Raw genomic sequence first — 11,502 nt, forward strand, 5'->3', positions numbered from 1 at the left:
CTCGAGGAGGCGACGCCAGCGGCGGCCATGCACATCTTCGCACCGACAGCGTGGGCGTGCGCTTCCGCGACTGTTGACCTGGAGGCGGTTCGACGTGCGTTGCAGGACGACTCCTTCGCGCGAGCGAAGATGGCAGAGGCACGCAGGGGCACGACGGCGACCGGCGAGTTCCAGGTTCGAGACGGATTACTCCTCCGTAAAGGGGCCATCTACGTGCCGGGAGACGATCTTCGCGCCAAGGTACTGCAGCAGTTGCACGACGTGCCCACCGCTGGGCACTTTGGCACAGAGAAGACGATAGAATTAGTAGCCAGAGACTTCTGGTGGCCCAGAATGAGAGGGGAAGTCGCGGACTACGTGGCGAGGTGCGACACCTGCCAGAGGGCCAAACCAGTACACAGACCGCCGGCGGGACTGCTGGAACCGCTGCAAACCCCGTTCGAACCATGGGAGAGAGTGGCCCTGGACTTTGTCACGGATCTGCCCAGCTCGAGAGGCAAGACGGCAGTGCTAGTGGTGGTGGACTTGTTCTCCAAGATGGCACATTTCATTCCGTGTGCGAAGGTGGCCACGGCGGAACAGACCGCCAAACTGTTCATAGATCACGTGTTCAAGGTTCACGGTCTGCCGCGGTCTATACTGTCCGACCGGGGGCGGCAGTTCATCTCGAACTTCTGGCAGAAGCTGATGGGCTTCCTGAACGTCAAGATCAACCTGGCTTCGGCTAGACACCCGCAGACCAACGGACAAGCGGAGCAGGTCAATGCCATCATGCAGCAGTACCTGAGATGTTATGCGAATCAACAGCCCGCAACGTGGGTGGATTACCTGCCTCTCGCCGAGTTCGCCTACAACAACACGAAGCACGTGTCCACGGGGGTGACGCCGTTCTTCGCCAACAACGGAAGGCACCCCAGAACCTTCCCGGGACTGGAAAGAATGGGGGAGGGGGAGCTGCAGACAGCAGACGCGTTCGCGTCGGAGTTGCAGGAGGTCCACGATCAGCTTCGGCGGCACCTGGAGCTGGCCAAGCACGCATACAAGGTACAAGCAGACAAACACAGGAGGGTTGGCGAAGAGATCCATGTGGGAGACTGGGTCTGGTTGGCAGCCCACGCAGTACCGGCCAGGTCGTTAGCGAAGAAGAAACTAGGGCATAAACAACTGGGACCCTACCAAGTCGAAGAGCAGGTCAACCCGGTAGCCTTCAGGCTGACGCTGCCGGAGGGCTCCAGGATGCATCCGGTGTTCCACAGATCGGTGCTCACTCCCTACAAGACACCTCACAGATTTCAGGAACCAGGAACGGCGCCGAGTCCGCTCCGAGAGGGAACCGAGCAAGGGGGAGCGCCACAGGAGGAGCCCATCAACGAGGTCACAGAGATCTTGGACTCGAGATGGGGAGAAGAGGGAGTAGAATACCTTCTCGCCAGAGAGGGCACCCCGGCCAGTGCCAACAGTTGGGTGCCGGGCTACGCTTTGGAGGAACCTCTGCTCAAAGATGAGTTTCATGCCCTCTTCCCACACAGGCCCATGCCAGCAGACTTTTTCGACGATTGGCTTTTCACACCCACGCTTTCAGCCAGCACGTTCCAGGGGTTCGACTCGGACGAGGAACCGACAATGGACACACGTTCCCCGGAGGGGTCACCCTCGGGATCTGCCTCAGAACCCTCGTATTGGTGGGACAATAGACCAGAGGAACAGTGGCGCAGGAAGTGGCTGGAGGGTCCCGGGCGAGCAACGCCCCCAGGAGGGACCGATGAAGAGACGGACATGGACGTGTTCGGGGAAGACCTTGGGTTCGAGCACGGAGGCACAGAGATGGAAGCGGAGGTGACCGTTGTCGACGAGCGCAGGGAGGAAGAACCGGAAGTCTTCAGTTGGAGGCCCGCCACGGGAAGCGAACTGTATCCGGCATTCGTCCCCAGGACACTGCAGCACCCAGCTCCCGCACCGGAAGGAGGGGAGGGGGAAGGGGGGGCTTCAAGGGGGGGATGGATGTCAGGGGTTCAGGAGCAGAGGCGAGGGCAAGGGAGGAAACAGAGAGCGAGGGGGAGGAGGCCGAAGAAAAGATGAGTGATGACGACGACCCAAGATCTCCGAGTCTTTCCAGTGAATCAGAAGATTCACAGAAAGGAGCGCCAGTGGCCAGAGCAAGGGGGGAGCCTAGGGGGACACCCCAGGAAGAAGGGTCCAGAGGGGGCTCAGAGGGCAGCAGTTGGAAATCGGGGCCAGCGTCACCAACAGAGCGCAGTGGAGAGGAAGGGCGCCAGGTACCGAGCTCTGGCAGCTCGCAGCAGAGGGGAGGGCATGAGTCAGGAGTGGCCACACCTCCATCGGGGAGCGAAGAAACGGTTAAGCGGAAAGTGGAAGGTTGGGCGCACGCGCCAAGTTCAAATGCACACGAAGGTGGCGCAGTAAGCAGCCCGGAAAGGGAGCCAGGTCCTAAAGCCCGACGCAAGGAGACAGAAGGGTCCGGGGGGTCAGCGTCAGAAGAGTCCAGGAAGGAAGAGACCACGGGGGGCAGAGGGACCCAGAGAAGAACGGTCAGGCGGAAAAGGTGGAGTAAGGCTAGGGTACAGGGGGCGGAGACTCAGACGGAGCTTCGCCGGTCTAACCCATAAGACGTAGAGCTGCACGCAGCAGCTTGAGAATGGAAACTGTAACTCAATAAAGACTTTTATAAAGTGAACGCTGGCTAGCGTGATCCTCTGTAAGCTAGGATCTGGAAGCAGCTCTGACAGATATGAAAGTACCTATTCCCCAAATGCAAATTGCAAGTGTGTCCCCCTTGCCCATGATCCATTTTGGGAACACAGTACACATAAACCTTTAAAAAAAACCACTTAAAAACCCCATCCTCCACATCAGGGTCCCAATCTGGATCAGCACCACTATTCCTGCTGACAATTTGTGGAAACAAAAACAACAACCTTGCACTTTAGGACACAGATTCATAGCTAACATAACACATACTTGGATCTTAACTGTCAAATAAGTGCATCGTTCTTTGCAATCTTAAAGCAAAATTATGCATGTTTCCTCGGTGTTTCCCATGGAGGTCAGTTGTACATACCCTTTGGGGTAGTGGGTGTAGGATTTCAGGCCTAAAGTTTTCTCAGAAGTAGGACTTCCGGGGTGGCGCCATTGGTAATGGCGGATTCCCTCTAACTAGGAGGGAACCGGCTCTGCGGAAATCGGGTCTTTACCGCTACGGCGCAGTGGGGACCCTTTAAAAATCACAGGCGGGTGAAGCCTGTGACCGTGGGACTTGGCGGGCACCGTTTGCGCCCCCCCAATCGGCAAAGGAGCCCAGTAACGGGCTCTGGAGCGGAGCGGGGAAGTGGCGCGGTGCTGTGAGTCGTCTGCTTCTTCCGTGGAGCGAAGCCGCGTAGCTGTTACCGGAGAGCGCTGCCTTTTTCCTGGGACAATTTGGCTGTGAAACATCGATCCGTGAGTAGGCTAACTTCAGAACTAAAGGAACTTTACAAATTTTATGATCAATTTGGCACCGAAGCGGAGAGGTATAAACAGGAAGTCTGCCTCCTGTTCTTGTAAATGGAGTAAAGCAATGAACTTGAAAGCGGAAGCTTTAAAAGACGTTGGAAAAGGACAATAATTTTGAGCATCAAGATAGTGTTTTTCCCCCTTTAAAAGCAGGGGAGGAGGGGGGAGAAGATTGGAACATTATTTCCCTGCAAAATAGAGGGAGAGGAGCAAAAATCCACCGCTCAAAACCCTGGAATGGTTCCCAGTGACAGTAAGAAAGCCGTATTGAGAATCACACTGCTTTTGATTTTGACAGTTAACTCTGCATTTGAGATACAACTAAGATACAATGTTGCTGACTGGATATAACTGAGATAGAAACTGTTGTCTTTTTGATCAACTGGGGGGCGAAAGGGAGAAGTTAATTACTTTAAAGACATTTCTGATTGTTACTGTGTCCCCTAGAGGAAGTTTGAAACTGTTGCAATTGTAGCTGGGCTAAGGGGATTTTCCATTTCAAAACAACGTTGACTTCGAGCGTGAGATCGACCTTGGGCCATATCTAGAAGGATATGGCAGATGGGAAAGAGAAGATAGATTTGTTACAAGCAACGAGGTCTGGCAAAGTACTTCGCACAGATGGCGGGCTGCAAAGAAGGGCTTCGACATCTGGCCCTTCTGGTTTACCAACAGTAACCACATCGGCACAACTAAAACCCAAAGGTATGGCCACTGACGATGCCCTGGCTCAGGCACTAGGAAAAATAAATGAATCTTTGGAAAGAATAAGTAAACAAGTAGCCGAGGCATCGGGCAAAATAGATCAAAATACCATAAGTATTAACAATTTGGGACAGAAAGTAAATACTAACACAGAAAATATTCAGAAATTATTGCAGGAATCCACTTTGACACGAAAGACAGCCGAGGAGGCTAAAGAAATTGCAACTGCTACAGCCACTGTCTTAGACGAGAAGGTACCACTGTTGCATAAACAACTTGAAGACCACAAGTCAATACTGTCTATGATTGAGCTGAAGGAGAAACAGGTGAATTTAAGGGTCAGGGCCGTACCTGAATTGGAAAAAGATAATTTGATTGAATTTCTCACACAGGAATTTGCAGACTTTTGGAACCCAGATTTGGGGAAGGATAATTTCAAGATAGTGAGAGCTTTTAGGCTTGGAAGAGGAGGGAGGAAGAACAGGGTGAGAGACTGTTTGATCACCCTCCGAACAAAAGAGGAGAGAGATAAAATCTTGAGTCTGCACTTCCAGAAGACTTTGGAAATACATCAGTCGAAAGTGGAAATATTTAAGGATATTCCGAAACATCTTTTGGACCTTAGGTCCAATTACAGAGATTTGGTCGATCTGTTGAGAAGCAACGGAATCATTTTTAGGTGGGAATTTCCCCAAGGCCTATCCTTCAGTTATAAAGGAAAGAAGATAAAAATAAGATCAGAAGACGACAAAGATAAATTTTGGAGAGACCACGGAGAAGACCTGCAGAAGAAAGTTACAGGGGAGTTAAGAGCACTTGTAAGTGAAACTTTAGGCATACCAGATTTACCTCCGGAACTAAAAGATCGCCTGAAGAAGGTGATACCACCGACAGAACAGGAACAGGCACTGGGTGCAGTTGGAGGAGAAGTAAAGTAACTACATCATGGCTCTGCAACTTTTAAGCTGGAATTGTAATGGTTTGAATTCCCCTCAGAAAAGGAGATCTGTGTTTCATTTATTAAAAAAGGAACAATTGGACTTGATTTGTTTACCAGAAACACATATAACAAGGTTACACAGGAAACTACTAATTAATAAAAGACTTGGTCAGGAGTTTATTTCATCGGACAAGGTTAAAAAAAGAGGGGTAGTGATTTATGCAAAGGACAGATTATTACCGAAATTTATATTTAAAGATGACCAAGGAAGATTTGTGGCAATCGAAATTCAAATACAAGGAGAAAAATTTTTGATAGTAGGAATTTATGCACCAAATGAGGGGAAATCTGATTTCTTTAAAGAGTGGCATGAGACCCTGATGGACTATCTGGATTACAACATGATTTTGATGGGAGATATGAATGGAGTGGTATCTACAAATATGGACAAGGCACAAAGACAGGTAGTTACTAAGGATGGTAGACTACCGAAAACTTTCTTTGAGGTGACAGACAACTTGGACTTAGTGGATATTTGGAGGACAAAGAACCCCATGGCTAAAGAAGGAACCTTCTTTTCTGAAGCCAATATGACATGGACAAGAATTGACCAAATATGGGTAACTAGAGGAATGGCACCAAAGACAAGAAAAGTGGAACTCTGCCCAAAAACCTGTTCCGACCATAATGCTGTTAAGATGGAAATGAAACTAATACCAGCTGGCTCCTTTAGATGGAGAATGAATGACACCTTATTCAGAGATGAAGATGTGCTTAAGAAGGCCCAAAAAACTTTGAGAGACTATTTTGAGATAAATATGAGCACTAATGTGGAAAAAAGAATAATCTGGGACGCAAGTAAAGCGGTTATGAGAGGGTTCTTGATACAACAGAATGCATTAAAGAAGAGAATTCAAAATGAGAAGAAGGATAAAATTTTGGAGAAAATAAAGGAAGGTGAAAAAAAATTGAGAGCAAAACCAAAGTCTTAAGAGATTTTGAGAGAAATAAAGTTACATCAAGTGCAATATAGGAAAATGATGAATCAGGAGATAGAATGGAAAATTAAACAAATGAGACAAAAGACATTTGAGTCGGCTAATAAATGTGGGAAATTGTTGGCTTGGCAAATTAAATACAGTTACAAATCTAGAAGTGGAAGGAAGGAATATATAGAACCCAGTTGAGATTAGAAATTGTTTCCAGAGGTATTTTAAACAACTATATACACAAGGGCCACAGAAAGAAGCTGATGTAGATCGATTTTTGAAAATAAACGGATTACAAAAAATCTCTCAAGAAAATAAATTAATGTTGAACTACAAAATAACTGAACAAGAGATAGAAGGTGCCATTCAGAATATGCAATTGGGAAAATCTCCAGGACCGGATGGACTGACTTCTAAATATTACAGATCTTTAAAAGAATGGCTAGTACAACCTTTGAAAGAGGTCTGTAATGAAATAATGGAGGGGAAAAGGGAAACAATGGAGGGGAAATAATGGAGGGGAAAAGGGCACCAGAGTCGTGGAAAGAAGCATATGTCACACTTGTACCGAAAACAGAGATTGAAAAGACACAGCTCAAGAACTACCGCCCATATCACTGCTTAATGTGGATTACAAAATTTTTGCAGACATTTTGGCTAAAAGATTAAAAAGAGTGTTAGTGGAAGAGAAACATAAGGACCAAGCAGGCTTTCTCCCAGGAAGACATCTATCTGATAATGTGAGGAACATAATTAATATTTTAGAAAAATTACAAGTGAACATAAACACTAAGGCAGTTTTGATTTTTGTGGACGCGGAGAAAGCCTTTGACAACATTTCTTGGATTTTTATGGAAAAAAAATTACAGGGTATGGGGGTAGGCCAAGGCTTTGAAAATGGTATAAGTGCAATATATTCCGAACAAAAGGCAAAACTGATTGTAAATAATGTGGTGACGGAGGAAGTTAAGATTGAAAAAGGGACACGACAAGGTTGCCCAATCTCCCCATTGCTGTTTATATCGGTTCTGGAGGTTTTGCTGAATATGATAAGAAGGGACCAGTTGGTTAAGGGTATACAGGTCGGAGCTAAACAGTAAAAATTGAGAGCATTTGCAGATGACTTAGTATTGACGTTACAGGAGCCAGAATCTAGTACAAAAAGAGTTTTAGAACTGATTCAAGAATTTGGTCAGGTTGCAGGGTTTAAATTGAATAAGTCAAAAAACAAAGTTTTAAAGAAAAGTTTAACACCAACTGAGAGAGAGAGGTTAAAAAAGTCAAATACTTGGGAACATGACAGCAAAAAATGGGAATTTAAAGATAATTATGAAAAATGCTGGGTTGAAGTGAAAAAAGATTTAGAAATTTGGTCAAATTTGAAGCTTTCACTGCTAGGCCGTATTGCTGCGATAAAAATGAATGTATTGCCTAGAATGTTGTTTTTGTTTCAAACATTGCAAATTATGGACAAAATGGACTGTTTTAAGAAGTGGCAGAGAGATATTTCTAGATTTGTCTGGCAGGGCAAGAAGCCCAGAATAAAATTTAAAATACTAACAGATGCAAATGAAAGAGGTGGATTTGCCCTGCCAGACCTGAAACTTTATTATGAATCAGCAGCTTTTTGCTGGTTGAAAGAATGGCTGCTTCTTGAAAACGCTGACATTTTGGATTTAGAAGGTTTTAACAATGTATTTGGATGGCATGCATATTTATGGTATGATAAGGTCAAAGCGCATAAAGCATTTAAAAACCATATTGTCAGGAAAGCATTGTTTGATGTTTGGATAAGATACAAGGATTTACTGGAAAATAAAACCCCAAGGTGGCTGTCACCGATTGAAGCGAAAGCTCTGAAAAAGCTCAATATGGAGGTCAAATAGCCGAAATATTGGGAAATTTTGGAACAAGATGGAGATAGATTGAAATTGCAGAGTTTTGAAAAACTAAAAAACAAAGTGCGTGATTGGCTTCATTATTATCAGATAATGGAGGCATACAATTTGGACAAAAAAATCGGCTTCCAGGTGGAAAAATCAAAATTGGAAACAGAATTGTTAGAACCCAAAACTAAGACTTTGTCAAAGATGTATAACTTGCTGTTGAAATGGAATACTCAGGATGAAACGGTGAAATCTGCAATGATTAAATGGGCACAAGACATTGGACATAACATAATGATGGCTGACTGGGAACAGTTATGGACCACAGGTATGAAGTTTACGGCATGTAATGCCTTAAGAGAGAATATTATGAAAATGATATACAGGTGGTACATAACCCCAGTCAAGCTTGCAAAAATCTATCATTTGCCCGATAATAAATGCTGGAAATGTAAAGAAACTGAAGGTACATTCTTTCACCTTTGGTGGACGTGCCCAAGGATCAAGGCTTTCTGGGAGATGATATATAATGAACTGAAAAAGGTATTTAAATATACCTTCTTGAAGAAACCAGAGGCCTTTCTCCTGGGCATAGTTGGCCAATTGGTGTTAAAGAAGGACAGAATTTTCTTTATGTATGCTACAACAGCAGCAAGAATGCTCATCGCAAAGTATTGGAAGACACAAGATTTACCCACTCTGGAAGAATGGCAGATGAAAGTGATGGACTACATGGAATTGGCGGAAATGACTGGTAGAATCCGAGACCAGGGAGAAGAGTCGGTGGAAGAAGATTGGAAGAAATTTAAAGACTATTTACAAAAGTATTGCAAAATTAATGGATGTTAGAATGGTGTTTGAATGAAGTTAAGCTGTTTCTAGCTGTAATGATATAAAAGAATATGGGAAAATTGGATTTTTAAATAGGTAAAAATTTAATGTTATAATATATTAAGATCAAAGATCAGGATAAAAGGAGGGAAAGAAATTGCTGAATTAATTAATTGAATTGGAATACAAAAAAGGGAGGTATGAGGAGGTCAGGGAAACAAGGATATGAATGTAAGATATGGAAAGGTTGATTTTTTATTTTTCCTTTTTTATCTTTTTTCTGTAAGTGTACTTATTTTGCATTTTTCTTGTATTTTTCTTTTTGTCTTTTATTCTTGTATTTTTTTGATTTTATGTAATTCCTTTTTCTGAAACTCTAATAAATATTTTATAAAAAAAAATAAAAATAAAGTTTTCTCAGAAGTAAGTCCCACTCAATTCAATGGGACTAACTCCCAGGAAAGCATGCACAGGGTTGCATTCTTCCCTCTGCATTCCTTTTTCTTTGTCTTTTAATATATGTAGAGTGCATAGAAAAAATAAGGTGCTTTAGGAGTGTTAAATAATATTAATATACACACTTATATGGGATCAAGTCCTATCATGTGTTCCTAAATTCTTCTCTGGCTTGGATTCAAATCTGCGCCCAGGAAGAATTGGCAGCTGATTCATCTTTCATTCATCATACTGCACTGATAGCACAAAAAGGCACCTGAGTAATGTAGCTTTCCTAAGATGTACTTCCAAAAGAAGACTGGACTCAAAAATACACCAAACCTCTTTTGGGACGAGGGGGATTTCTGAGCTACTCCAACCTAGACTGAAGGGAAAGTGAGTTGCCCATCACTAGTGCTTGCACTGAGCATCATTTACCATCATTTTGTCGAGTTGGAAGGGACTCCAAGGGTCATCTAGTCCAACCCCCTTCAATTCAGGAATCTCAGCTAAGGCATTCATGACAGGTGGCCATCCAACCTCTGGTTGAAAACCTGCAAGGAAGGAGAGTCCACTACCTTCCATGGGACCCTGATCCACTCTCGGACAGCTCTTGTAATCAGACTGTTTAGTTGGAATCTCCTTTATTGTAATCTGAATCTATTAGTTCAGATCCCACCCTCTGGAGCAGCAGAAAATGAGTTTGCTCCATCTTCCATGTGACAGCCCTTCAGATATTTGAAGATGGCTTTCATATCCTCTTCTCCAGGCTAAACCTACCCAACTCCCTCAACTGCTTCTCATCAGGCTTGGCTTCCAGACCCTTTTATCACCTTAGTCACCCTCCTTTGCACACTTTCCAGCTTGAACATTGACTGAGCATTGACTTGTAATCTGGAATGTCCTTTAAAATGTCCAGTTTTTAAGTATAGGGACTGAATCAGGGGTGCCAACCTGAATAAAATATTGGGGGGCAGGTAAGCCCCACCCCGCATAATCAATCACATGACATGGCACACCCACACCATATGAATGGCAATGCCCATGAACTTTGGGGGGCTGAAGGGACCTCAGTGCTTAGGAGGTGGCTCCTATGGACTGAATTATTATTATAACAATCATGAGCTGTAATCTTTTGTTGAAGAGGTGCCCAGGACAGGACATACCTGTATTTATGTAAGAATTCATCTAACAAATGTGATGCTTGAAGACATCTTGTCCAAATGTGCAGATGGGAGATCCAGCTGTGTAAACAACGGAAGATCTGCTTGAGAAAAACAAAAACAACAGAGAGCTTAGAAACATCCCGTCCTTTCAGAGACCACTGAACAATACCACCAGCAGCCTTTCCTCTGGCCAACTGTCAAATGGAATGAATGGAATGTTTCCCCCTTTGACCTTTATGGTCGCTTAGGAACACAGTTGCTCCTGATTTGCTGCTTCCTTTACCCTCTAAAAATATGTGTGTTTGTGTGTGTGTACATGGACTTTTTAAAAGAGTGAGGTCTGTTTTATGTGTTTAAAATATTTCCATACTGCCTTGTCTAGTGACTTAATGCAGAACAAATTACTCTGCCACAGCAAAAGTGTGTCCCCCCCCAAAAAAAAATCTATGTAGCAAAGCCACAATTTATTAAAACAACTTCAATAGTAAAAATGCCTGTGCAAGTGATGAGAGAGAGAGTGATTTGGGGGGAGATGGAGATGCAAATTTGGGCCACAGAAATTTGAACTGGCCCAAGACACTTGGACACCTGAGGCAAGCCACGAAATGATGCCCCCTCCCCACCAGGGAAGAAGGGGTGAGTGATGATCTACAGCGGGAACAGGGAGTGGGGTGGGGAATAAAAATCTATGTTGGGAACAAGGATGGGAAGCGACCAGCAGCACCTCTATTTGACCTCCAGCAAGCGCATTGCAGCTGTTGCTGCCACAGCAGCAGTGGTGATGCATTGCTTGGAGGCCAGATCTGCTGCCCCTGTGGATCCTGCCACCTACCGTGGTTGCCTCCCCTTGCCTCATGGGTGGGCCATGTGTGGGTGTGAAGTCCCTATGGAACACCGGACAAGGCCACTGCAATGGTTTGAGACCCTGGCTGGGTTGGCTCCAGATCAATTCAGGTCCCCACTCTCATGTGATGGATTGGGCCCCAAATCAGACTAACCTGATCTCATTTTTTGACATGTCAGACTAACCTGATCTCGTT

General features: G+C 44.8%; 1 protein-coding gene across 1 annotated transcript in view; it reads right to left on the reverse strand.

Annotated features, from left to right (window-relative positions):
* Positions 1–10,658, reverse strand: part of DNAJA4 (DnaJ heat shock protein family (Hsp40) member A4) — a 34,307-nt gene extending 23,649 nt beyond the window's left edge. Inside the window, exon 1 of the mRNA XM_081170651.1 lies at positions 10,463–10,658. The gene's annotated coding sequence lies outside the window, so the exon portion shown is untranslated. The remainder of the gene's footprint in view (positions 1–10,462) is intronic.
* Positions 10,659–11,502: the final 844 nt, after the last annotated feature.

Source organism: Podarcis bocagei (assembly GCF_964188305.1).
Source record: "Podarcis bocagei genome assembly, chromosome: 14".
In the NCBI taxonomy this organism is placed as follows: Eukaryota; Metazoa; Chordata; class Lepidosauria; order Squamata; family Lacertidae; genus Podarcis; species Podarcis bocagei.